Source organism: Camellia sinensis, chromosome 6 (genome assembly GCF_055761805.1).
Source record: "Camellia sinensis isolate YWXY chromosome 6, ASM5576180v1, whole genome shotgun sequence".
Classification (NCBI taxonomy): domain Eukaryota; kingdom Viridiplantae; phylum Streptophyta; class Magnoliopsida; order Ericales; family Theaceae; genus Camellia; species Camellia sinensis.
In genome coordinates this window covers 51,194,408-51,204,273 of record NC_138966.1, presented here as the reverse complement: position 1 = coordinate 51,204,273, position 9,866 = coordinate 51,194,408, and the positions used below count along the sequence as shown (strand labels likewise).

Below are 9,866 nucleotides of genomic sequence, written 5' to 3'. Positions count from 1 at the left end.
TCTAATTCATTAAACTTGTAATGGATTGACGCCTTTATTGGAGCATATGTACATTCTGAAAACTTTGACAACAATCCTCTACTCCCTCAAATTTCTCTTTAAATGTTCAAGACAGAATGAATGATAACAATTAGGAAAAAAAAATCATGGAATTCCTCCCACAACTTGGTGGTAGATTTCTCTAAGAAAAATTACCAATAATTTTTTTTTTATAAAATTATTATTTAGCCATATCAAATTTCAATTTGAACAATTAATATGTGGACAACTAAGTCTCAACTTTGATAATTTGTTTGTGAAGTGTTCAATTCTCTACAATTATATGTTTTATTTAAAGTTTGCCCTTTCTCTTTAAAATATGAATAACATTTATAATTTTTTTTAATTTATTTAAAAATATTTTTAATAATTTAAAAAATTACATTCAACAAAATGGTAGGCATAAGGTTCAACATTTTCTATTGTCTTAAAATTTGAAAAATATATGATTTTGTTATAGTATTATTTTTGACAATTCTTTTAATAATTAGGCCTTTTGTGCCATTTACCAAATATATATTTATAGTGCGTGACAATAGAAAGTAATAAACGTTATGTCATTAATCATTGACCAAATTGGAAAAATGTGGTATTGCTAAGATAATGTAGAAAGTGATATTTATAGAAAATATAACGGCTTAGGTTAGATCCGAGCCTTTCTTGTTCTTGGATCCACGATCCGATACTCTTTATTATTGTCTATACTCCTTCTTGTCTGGTTGTTGTTGAATTTGGAGTTGGTGGTGGTGTTATGAATAGGTTGGTAGTTCGTCGTTTTAAAGGAAATCAGGTATGTTTTTCTTCAGGTTCGCTCGAGCGGTATTTCTTTCCCTGGAACGATCTTCTGCAGTCTACATAACTTCTAGGATGGTGTCATTGTGCACTCGAGTCGTGTTTTGGTCACTCGAGTAATCTCACTTGTTCGTGTCTTACGCTCGAGCTATGTTTTGGTCGCTAAAGTGGTCTGTGCGTATATCAGATCGGGGAGAAGGGTTTTTTTTTTTTTTTATCACTTTTTCATCCTCACTCTCTCTAAAACATTTCTAAACCAAAGTTCTTCTTCTTCTTCTCTCTCTCTCTCTCTCCCCCCCTCTCTCTAGTTTTTGCTTAAAACCCTCACAAACACCCTAATCCATTGATTTCGCCACCATACTACTTTGGAGTAAAACAAAGAGCTCAGCTAGGGCTTCCATGTAATTCGCAGATTGTTGTTTCGTCGTCAGTGATATTTGGGTTGTCTTCTTTTCACCTCAAGAGATAGGGATTCTCAAGCTTCTTTTTAGTACCTCGCTATAGATAGACCCGTGATAATTTTATAGCATTAAAAACGTATTTTTTTTTTATATATATATAAATGATTTTGTGAAAATCATGTGGGTTGGTTTGGGTTTAACTTTATGAGCCATGGGTTGGTTTGTTGAGAAATTGTGTGTTGTTTACCATGTTTGGGATGTAAGGTTGGGAAGTCTGAGCTTCTGACCAAGAGATTGAGAGAAGATAATGTGATTTGTGTAGTGTAGTATTGGGTTATGTAGAATATAACTAAATTGGGAGATTTTTGGTAAACAATGAAATGGATATTGATGAATTGGGTATGTTGTGAATTTGGAAGCGTGGAAATTGCTTTTCTAGCAAATTGTTTTTTCATTAACTCATTTATTAAATTGAAAATTGGAATTCGGTTGATATGTATGGTTGTTTGTCATTATAAAATTGGAGTCTAGAATTCTGTCCTGGGCCATCGTTGGAGAATGGTATTGATTGTTGCTAGATAGATGCGGTGAGCACTATTGTAGGATGGGCTATGTAATGTACGGTGATTTGTTGGCCGTAAATGGACATAGTGAATAGACAATTCCATTGTGTGTTATCATGGACTACGTTGTTAGAAAGGAATTAGAATCATTGTGAATATTGTTTAGGTTTGATGTGAGTAAATGGTAGCCTTTACTAGTTATGGTTTTGATGATTAGTGGCTTGTATTGTGTATTGGAAATGTTTTAGAATGAAAGAAAACCCATTGTTGAACGGTGGTGCGCAGAGCACATTTTGGAAGAAAGAGGGTAATGTATTTAAGTGATTGTAGTCGTTGTGGTGGTGATAGGACTAAGTGTATGTATTAAACTCGTGTATTATTTATGTTGGTTAGCATGTTGTGCTTTTATTGTGATGTTGTTTAGGGGTCCGTTCCCCTCTAGGTGAGCCCAGTAAAGCGTGTGTCCCTTCCGGTTTGTGCCATCTGTTTCCCACCATATCTCAACCGGGAAAGTGTGGCACCTTGTGATAGGTTCTTCTCCATTTCGGTTTGCATCTTGTAAAGTATGACCTGAGGGGTGTTCCCTTTCGGGTGAGGCCGGTAAAGCGTTATCCATGTTGTATATCAGTGGAGATGGATTTGGTAGTATGTGTTACTCTTGGTTGATTACTTTTGGATGTATGTGTTTTTTGGTTTCATCTTGCGGTGCTCCCTTGCCCTTGGGTCTATGGCCAGGAAAGATAGTAGATGTATTGGTGCGTATATGCATACAGTGTATGGAGATGTGGGTATTGGTGCGTAGGGGCATATAGTGTATTTAGATGTTGTGCTGGGTTATGACTTGCATGTAGGGTTGTGTTTTCAAAACAAATGTTTAAGTGAGATTATTTTATGTCAACGTGGAAGGTTTTATTTAAAGAAGAACGGGGTTTTGAAATGTTTTTGGATGTAAAACGAGTGTTAGAAGGAGAAGAAATGATTTTTATACTGTGTTGTGTCAAGAGGATGTCTTTGGGAAAAACATATTTATACGAGTATACTTTTAGATATTAACTGTCACACTACTTATATGGTATATTGTGGTGCGTGCATGATCATTTACAGCTATATGTGGTGATTGGTTAGGATCTTTGGGATCTTTACTAGGCTTAGTGCTCATCCCATGTGTTGACAACTTTTTCAAGTGCAAGGTTGGAAGATTGTTCCAGACTTGAAGTCTTTGTTTTGTTTGGCCACGAGGACTTTTATTTGTTGGCTGAAAGCCATGTACTGTATAAGGGTAGATCCCTTTCTATTTATTGTTATTCGATGTAAGCCTAAGGGCGTTGTACCATATCTTATTTATATATCATCATCATTCTCATGAGAGGATGCTATTATTTATTCTTTATTCATATTCTTGAATAGATGTAATTATTGGCAATGGTAATAATAAAAAGGATTTGGTAATGGATTCAGGTAATAAAAGTCAGGGCGTGACAGAAAATTTGGCATAGATAGTTGTATAATCAAATGTCATTTTAATGAGGTTGAATGATGATAAGTTTTAATGCAATCACAACATTATGTTTTAAAAAAAATTGTATAGTTTTTTTATTTGCATATCATTACTTAGGATAAACTGTTTTTTAATGGATGACAAAATTACTCATGGAAATGAGTAATTTGTGGTAAAACTTATAATCTTATCAAATAATAATAATAATAATAATAATAATAATAATAATAATAATAATAATAATAACAACATGTAGTGTGTCGTTCAAATTCAACTCTTGTATTATAAAATTTACACTTTGAATGAATCTTGATAATATATTATTTTATGAGTAAAATTATTGATACTTTTTTAAGTACCTAGAATTACTATGTAGGAGGATATTGACATCTTGTATTTGTGCAGAAACTTTGTCTATCATTTCCTAAAATATGTTGGGGTCTTACATATATACATAAGAGAACGTGATATGCAAAATTAGTATAAAAACATTTTGCTAATAATTGAATTCTCTTTCAATTGAGAATTTGTATTGTTTAAGGTCATTTGATTTGAGGCCTCAAATTGATGAGCCTTAAGACTTATGTCGTGGGCATAGATGACTCATGTGCTCATCCACGAACTGATGAGTTCATAATATATTGTTCTTCTTGTTGACTCACACTGTCCGGTGTTCCAATCCCCCCATCATGTGGCCCTAACCCTATATATTGTTGCACCACCAACACAGATACCTTTGTTGCAAAATCTACTGATCCTAATAGATCACCAACTACTCCAAGCTCAGGGCACTCACTCCATTCATTGAGTCCTGTTGTGAGTCTTGATATTATTTCTCCTCCTCTTCCAACTATGATGAGGTCATGCATGTTATCCACTGATCTTATGGCTGCAACAGTATCTTCTCCATTGTTCACAACTTTTTCAATGTAAGAGAATGACTCATCATTTGTCTTCATCATTCTGAACTCTTTTATGTAGTCATCATCTAGTTGCTTGTCTCTGTCTTTATCTATTTGCACTGTCATTGTCCCATTATCCTTGAAATTATCATGGCTTGGGTCCATTGTTGATTCAATTTCCACAAGCCCTGGAAGAAAGCGAATAACAGTGAGGCTACTCCTAGGATGTTCAGACATCCTCAGTGCATACGATAGTGCCTCTCTGTCATCTGGTCCACCAAAGAATAGCACAGCAATGTTATGAGATACTTGGCTGGAAGCTAAGTTTGTGGAACCACTTAGGCCCCTATCAACTAGAATGCCAACTGAGCAAGGAGCATTTGCTAATACATTTTGATTCAGCATTTGAAATTGTGGGTTGGTAGCTTCTATCCCACCATCAACCATTTGTTGTTTGTGGAAAGGAATGATTATGAACGTAGAACGCTTGTCCTCTGCCACATTGCAAATTTCTTCATGCATTGTTGAGTAAGGGGCAATGGTCGTGAAGGATTGGACAGAGACATGATTGGAATGCTTCCCGAAGGTCTCGAATGCATTGATAATGTTGTCAGATTGAGCTTGCATTTTATTAATGGCTTTCATTTCAGATTTTTGAGAGTTATGAATGATGAGAGTAGTAGATGCATGACCAGTAAGTTCAACTAGGTGGAGTGAAAAGATAGATATCGGGGATTTCTTGGTGGGGTGGGAAGCTTCAAGGAGATTGATGATTGTTGGAACATTCCAAGGAGTGTGGATGCATGCTAGTATTCGTAACTCTGAATCTGCTTTTGTTCTTTGAATTGTTCTCCTTTTGTAAGGTACAAATTTCCTTGCGGGCCTATAAATTTTTACTAGAGTGGGTGAGATGATCGCATTAATAAATATAGTTGTGATCCCCATGATTGCATATGCCGTATCATCTATGACCTGCACAACATTGGTATTGTTTTTTTAGAAGTCATGCCAATAGACAAACAAGTGGGTGTGTGCACGCACATATGAAAAAAAAGATTGTACCTTTTGATCTTTCCCAAAGTTGAGTGCAATTAATCCTATGAGTCCTTTGGTGTTCATGAGCAAACCAAGTGCAAGTCCTTCACTAAAAGGAACCTTATAAAAGAGGGCAACCAGGATAGTTCCAGCGACTTTTGCAGTAGACGAGAGAATAATTGCTAACATTAGTGTAAACCAGGTTGAAACTCCTTGAATTTTTAAAACATTAGTCTTAAGCCCACTAATGACAAAGAAAAGAGGAATAAGAAAACCCGTAACAAAGTCCTCAAGATTTTCAATGAGGGTGATTGTAAGAGGCCCATTTGGAACAACCAAGCCGAAAACAAAAGCTCCAAAGATAGGATGCACTCCAATGGCATCTGAGATAACACCAGAGAACATAACCCCAGCAAGAATAATGGATGTAGTGAGGTCATTGAACTTTTCACCCTCTGGGGTTCGCCTTATGAACCATGCGATGGTTGGTCGAACAACAAAAATGAAAAAAATAATAAAAATTATGCAACATATAATTACTGATAGGGAAGTCATGAAAGCAGTTTCTGTGGACTCTGCCAAGGAAATGACACACACTAAGAGTGCCACCCCAAAAATTTCATTAATGAGAGCAATTGACTTGGCAAGTTGGCCAATCTCCATGTTGATTAGTCTGAGCTCTTGAAGGATTCGTGTGACCACAGGTAATGCAGTGATAGAGAGAGAAATGGAAAAAAAGATTAAGAACGTGCCTTCCTGCATGGTTGTTTTGTTCAGCAGGAAAAACGAGAAGGCACAACCTATGAGGAATGGAAAAAACATGCCAGCAACGGCGAAGGTCAAAGCCTTTTTCCCATTTTTTCGGATGATTGGGAGGTCCATCTCTAGTCCAATTATGAAGACAAAGTAAATAGCGCCGACGTTAGCTATTGTCTCAAGCAATAGGAAGCTAGCTTCCTCAAATACAAACTTATAAAACACCTCAAATCGTCCAAGTGCTGATGGACCCAAAATTAAGCCTGCCTGTAACCATTGAACAATACAAAGAAGAAGAGGAAATATTAGTGTCTGGATCAAGGTTTTAAAAAGCGGCCGCAACCGTTACGTAACGCCGTTACGTAACGGTTTTGGCGGTTACCGCCACCCGTTACGGCTGCTTTTGCAGTGTGATTGAGATTCACAGGTGTGTCGGCCGCAGCGGCTGCCGTAGCGGTCGTAACAGGCCGTTACGGCTGTTACAGCACCGTTACGTAACGGTTCCAAACTGTTTCTTCCGAAAAAACACAAAAAAAAAAAAAGCTAAAAATGGGGGAAGAGGGATAGAGAGGAGAGAGAAGATAAAGAGAGAAAATGGAGGAGCAAGAGATAGAGAGAGAGAAGAGGGAAGATGAAGAACATGTTATTAATTTGTTGAAACTGTAAGACCTATGCTATTCTATTCAGCTGCTATCACTAAACCATTTTGTTTGTGTGTGTCTATCTATATATTGTTTGAAAATAATAATAATAATAATAATAATAATAATAATAAATGTGGTCATTATCTATTTGGCTTGGTTAAAATATGTATATATATATATATATATTTAGGCTCTTATTTATTCTCTTACTTTTGTCATTGTTTATCTTATGTATAATAGTTAGTGATTGATTTTTTGTATAATATAAAGTCATTAATTGTTAAAATAAAATATAAAAAACTCAGTTTATAGTGATTTAAAAATATGAAATATATTGCATCATACTTAAAAATTTACAAAAATTGATCAATATTTATTTTTAACCCAATAAATATGATCATGGAAAAAAAATATGCGTATCGGTAAGTTTTTTTCAAATTGTGCGAAAAATAAAAAAATTCACGGTTCCGGTTACCGCAACCGTTACACTACGGCCTTTACACCCCGCAACCGCAACCGCGTCACCGCCACCGTTACGGCGACTGCAACCGCTTTTCAGAACCTTGGTCTGGATTGTACCAAAGTCAATGCATGGGGAGGTATGTATTTGATCTTCAAATTTCAGTGCCTTAGTCTTCTTTCAAAGAATAGAGGGTTAGTAATAGTACCTCTTTTTTTTGGCATAGTTGGTTTTATAAGAAATAAAGTAATTTACTTCTTTTTATTTTTTTTATTTTTATAGATATAAAGAAAGCGACACAAGTGACAATATAATACACATGTTTTGCATTAGGTATGTTCACACTATGAATATATATGTTGCTAATACGTTTCAAGAAATACAAAGATTTACGTATAAATAGACATACAAATCCATGCAATTGTTCAATGCTACAAAATGCACACAATTTGTATGTGGTATGTCTACATGAGTATGCTACTAATGGAATGTGTTAAATGCCATGCATTAATTTTCTCAATATCACAATCAGCATGGAAAGCATGCTCGCATACAATGTACTTACAATAAGCTCGCAAAAGACTCGAGGTTGGTGGAAAGGTTTAAGAACAAACACGAGTAGCCGTGTGGTAAGAACGATCAACATCATTTGAAAGAGGAAGAGGGGAAGGGAAAAGTACATTGGATTCTCATTCATCAATATCCCATTTGTTGTCATCATGCCTGTTGTATAACATACTGTTTCATTTGCTAACATCCCTGGTGCTGTTAGGATAGGTGGCATCTCCTGTTTCGCCATTACTAATATAACCTATATATTGCTTGATTTTCTTCCAACCACCACCACCTCAACTTAAGCCTTGTAAATATTTTGGTCACACCACCCCTTCTCCTTCTCTAATACCTCACCTAACATTAACAAAATTGATAAGACAGATTGAAACTTAAAAGGAAAGAAATCAAGAATAAGAAGATCTGAGTCTTTGTTACTATTTTTGAACATTGTGATTAAGAATGGAAAGTATAACTCAATTTTGGCATTTTGGTTGTCCCACCCTATTTTGGTTTGTCAATGTGCTCACAAGTTGACATAATTTAAATTAGTCTTTGACCTTTGAAAGTCAAATCTAGAATTTTATTACGTACTTATTCCCTATTATTGTCAGTATTGTATATAATTTATTATTATTATTTTTTATTAAAAATATGGAATATTCTCGTAGTTGTAATATTTATAGCTCATAAGCCAATAGACAAGCTAAGACTAAAAATGATCATCTTACATCAAAGATGATGGAAAAATGGAGGAAATTTTTTTTTTTTTGATGACATATAGATTTTGATTCTTATGTAAGGTTAAGCCTAGATGGGATAAAATAAAAGTACTTATTTGACCAATATTTCCTAAATCTATGTTGACTTAAAATTTCTTACAAAGTTTGATTTGCCATTGCTTTTTATTTTTCTTTTTATTTTTTTGAGGCTTTTTATTTGTGCGAATGTTTAAATAACATTAATTTTTTTAAGTGGAAAAAATTAATATTTTGATCTAACATTTCCCAATGAAAATTAAATTTGTTATAAACCTTAATTCAGTAGAGTAATTGTGACAACCGAGTTGTGCATAACATTCATGAATCTATTCATGTTAAGAAATCCTCTTATTTTATTGGCATTATGCATGTGATATGTTTGGTAGAGAGGAATTTAGAATTTGTTAACTATGAATAAAAAATCCAAGTAGTTTAGAAGAGCTTGAACCTAGAACTTTAGAAGGAAAATGTCTCGTAGCTCAAATTTTGTGACTCAAAAGTGGCTCAAATGGCCAAAACGACGTCGTTTTGGCCATTTTTATGTTGTTCTGTATTCAAAACGACGTCGTTTTGGCCATTTGAGCCACTTTTGAGCCACAAAATTTGAGCTACGTAGCATTGTCGACTTTAGAATGGAAAACGAAGTAAGCATTGGAGAGTTAGGGGATTTATGTTGAATTTGAGGTTGAACGCTTAAATGACTTAAAAATACTTAAGTAAGGAGCTTAAAACCTTCATTTTAAAAAATAGAGCCTAATGGTTACTTAATAAAAATTAAGCGGGATTAGTGAAAAAATTAAGCAAGATTAGTTAAGATCTAAGTAGGATTAATTAGGCTAATGAGGATTATGATCTAAACCTGATTAATCAGAACTAAGCTTAATTAATTAGGCTAATGAAGCAATTAGTGAATTAATCTAATTTATTCCTACAAAAGAAAGAAAGTTGGATAAAGATGGAGAAAACTTGATAGTCTTGTGTTCTTGAGAGCTAAGGAAAGAAGGCAAGGAGAAAAGAAGAGGAATTAGGAAGAAAATTCAAAGGAAGCTTCAATTCAACCCTAGAAATCCAAGAAAAATCATCAATAGGTAAGAAACTCAACCGCCTAGAAGTCCAAGGAAAATCATCAATAGGTAAGAAACTCAACCCTCTACCTAGTATTGTTGCTTTAATCTAGCTAGAAGGAAATGAGAAAACAAGCTAGGTTGATGAATTCATAGATTGGAAGTTGTTTTTGGTGGGTTAAACTTTGAAATTTTTCCATACATATGAATTCTCCTAGGTTTTGCATCATTAATTCATAATTTGAAGCATTGAACATGTAACGCCTCAAAAATTGGGAACATTAGAGAATATATTAACAAATAAATATAAGATTTTTCTAAGGTTACAAGTCTAGGAAATGTCACTAATGAGTCATATGATCAATAACCAAGTAAGATCCCAAGAAAGATTGGAGGAGT

General features: G+C 34.6%; 1 pseudogene; it reads right to left on the bottom strand.

Moving 5' to 3' along the window:
- Positions 1-3,904: 3,904 nt before the first annotated feature.
- On the bottom strand, positions 3,905-7,889 carry LOC114261288 (cation/H(+) antiporter 15 pseudogene; annotated as a pseudogene).
- Positions 7,890-9,866: the final 1,977 nt, after the last annotated feature.